Below are 6,000 nucleotides of genomic sequence, written 5' to 3'. Positions count from 1 at the left end.
TACAAGCCACTGATGCAGACCTTTGGAACATCTACATTTGAAAAAGTCTAATAAATCCATGTAATATAGCCTACACCGTCACAATAAATCCATTATTTATTTAAGACAGGTCTAAAGAAACATGATATGCAGAAAATGTAGTCTATTTCAGAAGAACAGAATAGCATACTCTGAGTTGTCCTTATGTTAGGTCCTGATCTGGCTATGCCATATGGCTGTGGGCTACACTAGTGGGTTCGATCCCCGGGACCACCCATACACAAAAAAAATGTATGCACGCATGACTGTAAGTCGCTTTGGATAAAAGCGTCTGCTAAATGGCATATTATATTTATTATTATACACTAGTTCATTTAGCAGACAAGATTTACTTAGAATTCAGTGGCATTATTTTATATTATTTTCAAATCAAATCAAATTTTATTTGTCACATGCGCCGAATACAACAGCCCTACTCTCAGATCGTTCACAGCTTTGTGGAAGTTACCTGTGGCGCTGATGTTTAGGCCGAGGTATGTGTAGTTTTTTCTGTGCTTTAAGGCAACGGTGTCTAGATGGAGTTTGTATTTGTGGTCCTGGCAACTGGACCTTTTTTGGAACACCATTATTTTTGTCTTACTGAGATTTACTGTCAGGGCCCAGGTCTGACAGAATCTGTGCAGAAGATCTAGGTGCTGCTGTAGGCCCTCCTTGGTTGGTGACAGAAGCACCAGATCATCAGCAAACAGTAGACATTTGACTTCAGATTCTAGTAGGGTGAGGCCGGGTGCTGCAGACTGTTCTAGTGCTCGCCAATTCGTTGATATACTGTATATAGCCTTGTTATTACTTGGTACCCCCTGCACATCCACTCAGTACTGGTACTTCCTGTATATAGCCATGTTATTACCTGGTACCCCTGCACATGGACTCAGTACTGGTACTCCCTGTATATAACCATGTTATTACCTGGTACCCCTGCACATTGACTCAGTATTGGTACCCTGTGTATATAACCATGTTATTACCTGGTACCCCTGCACATTGACTCAGTACTGGTACTTCCTGTATAAGCCATGTTATTACCTGGTACCCCTGCACATCCACTCCAGTACTGGTACTTCCTGTATATAACCATGTTGTTCACCTGGTACCCCTGCACATCCACTCAGTACTGGTACCCTGTGTATATAGCCATGTTATTACCTGGTACCCCTGCACATCCACTCAATACTGGTACCCTGTGTATATAACCATGTTATTACCTGATCTCCCCCCTGCACATCCACTCAGTACTGGTACTTCCTGTATAAGCCATGTTATTGCCTGGTACCCCTGCACATCCACTCAGTACTGGTACTTCCTGTATATAGCCATGTTATTACCTGGTACCCCCTGCACATCCACTCAGTACTGGTACTTCCTGTATATAGCCATGTTATTACCTGGTACCCCTGCACATCCACTCAGTACTGGTACTTCCTGTATATAGCCTTGTTATTACCTGGTACCCCCCTGCACATCCACTCAGTACTGGTACTTCCTGTATAAGCCATGTTATTACCTGGTACCCTGCACATCCACTCAGTACTGGTACTTCCTGTATATAGCCATGTTATTACCTGGTACCCCCTGCACATCCACTCAGTACTGGTACTTCCTGTATATAGCCATGTTATTACCTGGTACCCCCTGCACATCCACTCAGTACTGGTACTTCCTGTATATAGCCTTGTTATTACCTGGTACCCCCCCTGCACATCCACTCAGTACTGGTACTCCTGTATATAGCCATGTTATTACCTGGTACCCCTGCACATCCACTCAGTACTGGTACTTCCTGTATATAGCCATGTTATTACCTGGTACCCCTGCACATCCACTCAGTACTGGTACTCCCTGTATATAGCCATGTTATTACCTGGTACCCCCTGCATATTGACTCAGTACTGGTACTTCCTGTATATAGCCATGTTATTACCTGGTACCCCCTGCACATTGACTCAGTACTGGTACTTCCTGTATATAGCCATGTTATTACCTGGTACCCCTGCACATCCACTCAGTACTGGTACCTCCTGTATATAGCCATGTTATTACCTGGTACCCCCTGCACATTGACTCAGTACTGGTACTTCCTGTATATAGCCATGTTATTACCTGGTACCCCTGCACATCCACTCAGTACTGATACTTCCTGTATATAGCCATGTTATTACCTGGTACCCCCTGCACATCCACTCAGTACTGGTACTTCCTGTATATAGCCATGTTATTACCTGGTACCCCTGCACATCCACTCAGTACTGGTACTTCCTGTATATAGCCATGTTATTACCTGGTACCCCTGCACATCCACTCAGATCTTCACATTTCTACATCAGGTGAAACATCTGGCTTGTTGTTCTGTCTGTGTTTCCAGGGTGACAGAGAAACCTTTGAGAACTACTACAGGAAACAGAGGAAGAAACAGGCCAGGCTGGTGCTGCAGCCTCAGTCTAACATGGTGAGGATGGAGACCAGCTTCTGTTCTTCATTCTGTCTCTTCTCCCTCTATTGGTTCCCCTCTATCTGTTCCCCTCTATCTGTTCCCCTCTATCTGTTCCCTCTATTGGTTCCCCCTCTATCTGTTTCTCCCCTCTATCTGTTCCCCCCTATCTGTTCCCCTCTATCTGTTCCCCTCTATCTGTTCCCCTCTATCTGTTCCCCCTCTATCTGTTCCCCCCTCTATCTGTTCCCCTCTATCTGTTCCCCTCTATCTGTTCCCCCTCTATCTGTTCCCCTCTATCTGTTCCCCTATCTGTTTCCCTCTATCTGTTCCCTCTATCTGTTCCCTCTATTGGTTCCCCTCTATCTGTTCCCTCTATCTGTTCCCCTCTATCTGTTCCCCTCTATCTGTTCCCTCTATCTGTTCCCCTATCTGTTCCCCTCTATCTGTTCCCCTCTATCGGTTCCCCTCTATCTGTTTCCCCTCTCTCTATCCCTCTATCTGTTCCCCCCTCTCTATCCCTCTATCTGTTCCCCCCTCTCTATCCCTCTATCTGTTCCCCTCTATCTGTTCCCCTCTATCTGTTCCCCTCTCTCTATCCCTCTATCTGTTCCCCTCTCTCTGTTCCCTCTATCTGTTCCCCTCTATCTGTTCCCCTCTATCTGTTCCCCTCTATCTGTTCCCCTCTATCTGTTCCCTCTATCTGTTCCCCTCTATCTGTTCCCCTCTATCTGTTCCCCTCTATCTGTTCCCTCTATCTGTTCCCTCTATCTGTTCCCTCTATCTGTTCCCCTCTATCTGTTCCCTCTATCTGTTCCCCTCTATCTGTTCCCCTCTATCTGTTCCCCTCTATCTGTTCCCCTCTATCTGTTCCCCTCTATCTGTTCCCCTCTCTCTATCCCTCTATCTGTTCCCCCCTCTCTATCCCTCTATCTGTTCCCTCTATCTGTTCCCCTCTATCTGTTCCCTCTCTCTATCCCTCTATCTGTTTCCCTTCTCTCTGTTCCCCTCTATCTGTTCCCCTCTATCTGTTCCCCTCTATCTGTTCCCCTCTATCTGTTCCCCTCTATCTGTTCCCCTCTATCTGTTCCCTCTATCTGTTCCCTCTATCGGTTCCCCTCTATCTGTTCCCCTCTATCTGTTCCCCTCTATCTGTTCCCCTCTATCTGTTCCCCTCTCTCTATCCCTCTATCTGTTCCCCCCTCTCTATCCCTCTATCTGTTCCCCTCTATCTGTTCCCCTCTATCTGTTCCCTCTCTCTATCCCTCTATCTGTTCCCTTCTCTCTGTTCCCCTCTATCTGTTCCCCTCTATCTGTTCCCCTCTATCTGTTCCCCTCTATCTGTTCCCCCCTCTCTATCCCTCTATCTATCCCTCTATCTGTTCCCCTCTCTCTATCCCTCTATCTGTTCCCTTCTCTCTGTTCCCCTCTATCTGTTCCCCTCTATCTGTTCCCCTCTATCTGTTCCCTCTATCTGTTCCCTCTATCGGTTCCCCTCTATCTGTTCCCCTCTATCTGTTCCCCTCTATCTGTTCCCCTCTATCTGTTCCCCTCTCTATCCCTCTATCTGTTCCCCCCCCTCTCTATCCCTCTATCTGTTCCCCTCTATCTGTTCCCTCTATCTGTTTCCCCTCTATCTGTTCCCCTCTATCGGTTCCCCTCTATCGGTTCCCCTCTATCTGTTCCCCTCTACTCGGTTCCCCTCTATCTGTTCCCTCTATCTGTTCCCCTCTATCTGTTCCCCCTCTATCTGTTCCCCCTCTCTACCCTCTATCTGTTCCCCTCTATCTGTTCCCCTCTCTCTGTTCCCATCTATCTGTTCCCCTCTATCTGTTCCCCTCTCTCTGTTCCCCTCTATCTGTTCCCCTCTATCTGTTCCCCTCTATCTGTTCCCCTCTATCTGTTCCCCTCTATCTGTTCCCCTCTATCTGTTCCCCTCTATCTGTTCCCCTCTATCTGTTCCCCTCTATCTGTTCCCCTCTCTCTATCCCTCTCTCTGTTTCCCCTCTCTCTGTTCCCCTCTATCTGTTCCCCTCTATCTGTTCCCTCTATCTGTTCCCCTCTATCTGTTCCCCTCTATCTGTTCCCCTCTCTCTATCCCCTCTCTCTGTTCCCCTCTCTCTGTTCCCCTCTATCTGTTCCCCTCTATCTGTTCCCCTCTATCTGTTCCCCTCTATCTGTTCCCCTCTATCTGTTCCCCTCTATCTGTTCCCCTCTCTCTGTTCCCCTCTCTCTGTTCCCTCTATCTGTTCCCCTCTATCTGTTCCCCTCTATCTGTTCCCCTCTATCTGTTCCCCCTCTCTCTATCCCTCTATCTGTTCCCCTCTATCTGTTCCCCTCTATCTGTTCCCTCTATCTGTTCCCCTCTCTGTTCCCCTCTCTCTGTTCCCCTCTATCTGTTCCCCTCTATCTGTTCCCCTCTATCTGTTCCCCTCTATCTGTTCCCCTCTATCTGTTCCCCTCTATCTGTTCCCTCTCTCTGTTCCCCTCTCTCTGTTTCCCTCTCTCTGTTCCCCTCTATCTGTTCCCCTCTATCTGTTCCCCTCTATCTGTTCCCCTCTATCTGTTCCCCTCTCTCTATCCCTCTTATCTGTTCCCCTCTATCTGTCCCCCTCTATCTGTCCCCCTCTATCTGTTCCCTCTCTCTGTTCCCCTCTCTCTGTTCCCCTCTCTCTGTTCCCCTCTATCTGTTCCCCTCTATCTGTTCCCTCTATCTGTTCCCCTCTATCTGTTCCCCTCTATCTGTTCCCCTCTATCTGTTCCCCTCTCTCTGTTCCCCTCTCTCTGTTCCCTTCTCTTCTTCATCCATTGATTAGTAGTTGTTCCTCTAAACCTCCACCTATAATGTGTATTTCCTGGGTCAGCACGAGACAGTGGAGGGGTACCGGCGGTACTTCAATCAGATCCTAGGGTTTTTCGTGGTGGAGGATCACATTCTGCACGCCACACAGGGACTGGTGACCAGAGCCTTTACTGATGAACTGTGGAACATGGCCCTGTCGAAGATCATTGCCGTGCTCCGCACACACTCTGTGAGTACCGCTCACACACAAACACACGTACACTCTGTGAGTACCGCTCACACACAAACACACGTACACACTGTGAGTACCGCTCACACACAAACACACGTACACTCTGTGAGTACCGCTCACACACAAACACACGTACACTCTGTGAGTACCGCTCACACACAAACACACGTACACTCTGTGAGTACCGCTCACACACAAACACACACACACTCTGTGAGTACCGCTCACACACAAACACACATACACACTGTGAGTGCCGCTCACACACAAACACACATTCACTCTGTGAGTACCACTCAAACACAAACACACATACATACTGTGATTACAGCTCACGCACACACACACACACACACACACCTGGATGTGAGGGGGAGCGAGTGGCCTGGCTGGACCATGACAAGGTCTATGGGGTCATGGAGGGCTCAGCCCTGTGTCTTTTTGGGATTGAAAGTCCCCTAGCAGTGAGAGGGCCAGGGTAGCAGTCACATTAACCCT

General features: G+C 48.0%; 1 pseudogene; it reads left to right on the top strand.

Annotated features, from left to right (window-relative positions):
• Positions 1–6,000, top strand: part of LOC123487207 — a 110,341-nt pseudogene that overhangs the window by 22,841 nt on the left and 81,500 nt on the right.

The sequence above is a fragment of the Coregonus clupeaformis genome, unplaced genomic scaffold, assembly GCF_020615455.1.
Source record: "Coregonus clupeaformis isolate EN_2021a unplaced genomic scaffold, ASM2061545v1 scaf1523, whole genome shotgun sequence".
NCBI lineage: Eukaryota > Metazoa > Chordata > Actinopteri > Salmoniformes > Salmonidae > Coregonus > Coregonus clupeaformis.
The sequence above is the reverse complement of the archived record's forward strand: the minus strand, read 5'-3'. Positions and strand labels throughout refer to the sequence as shown.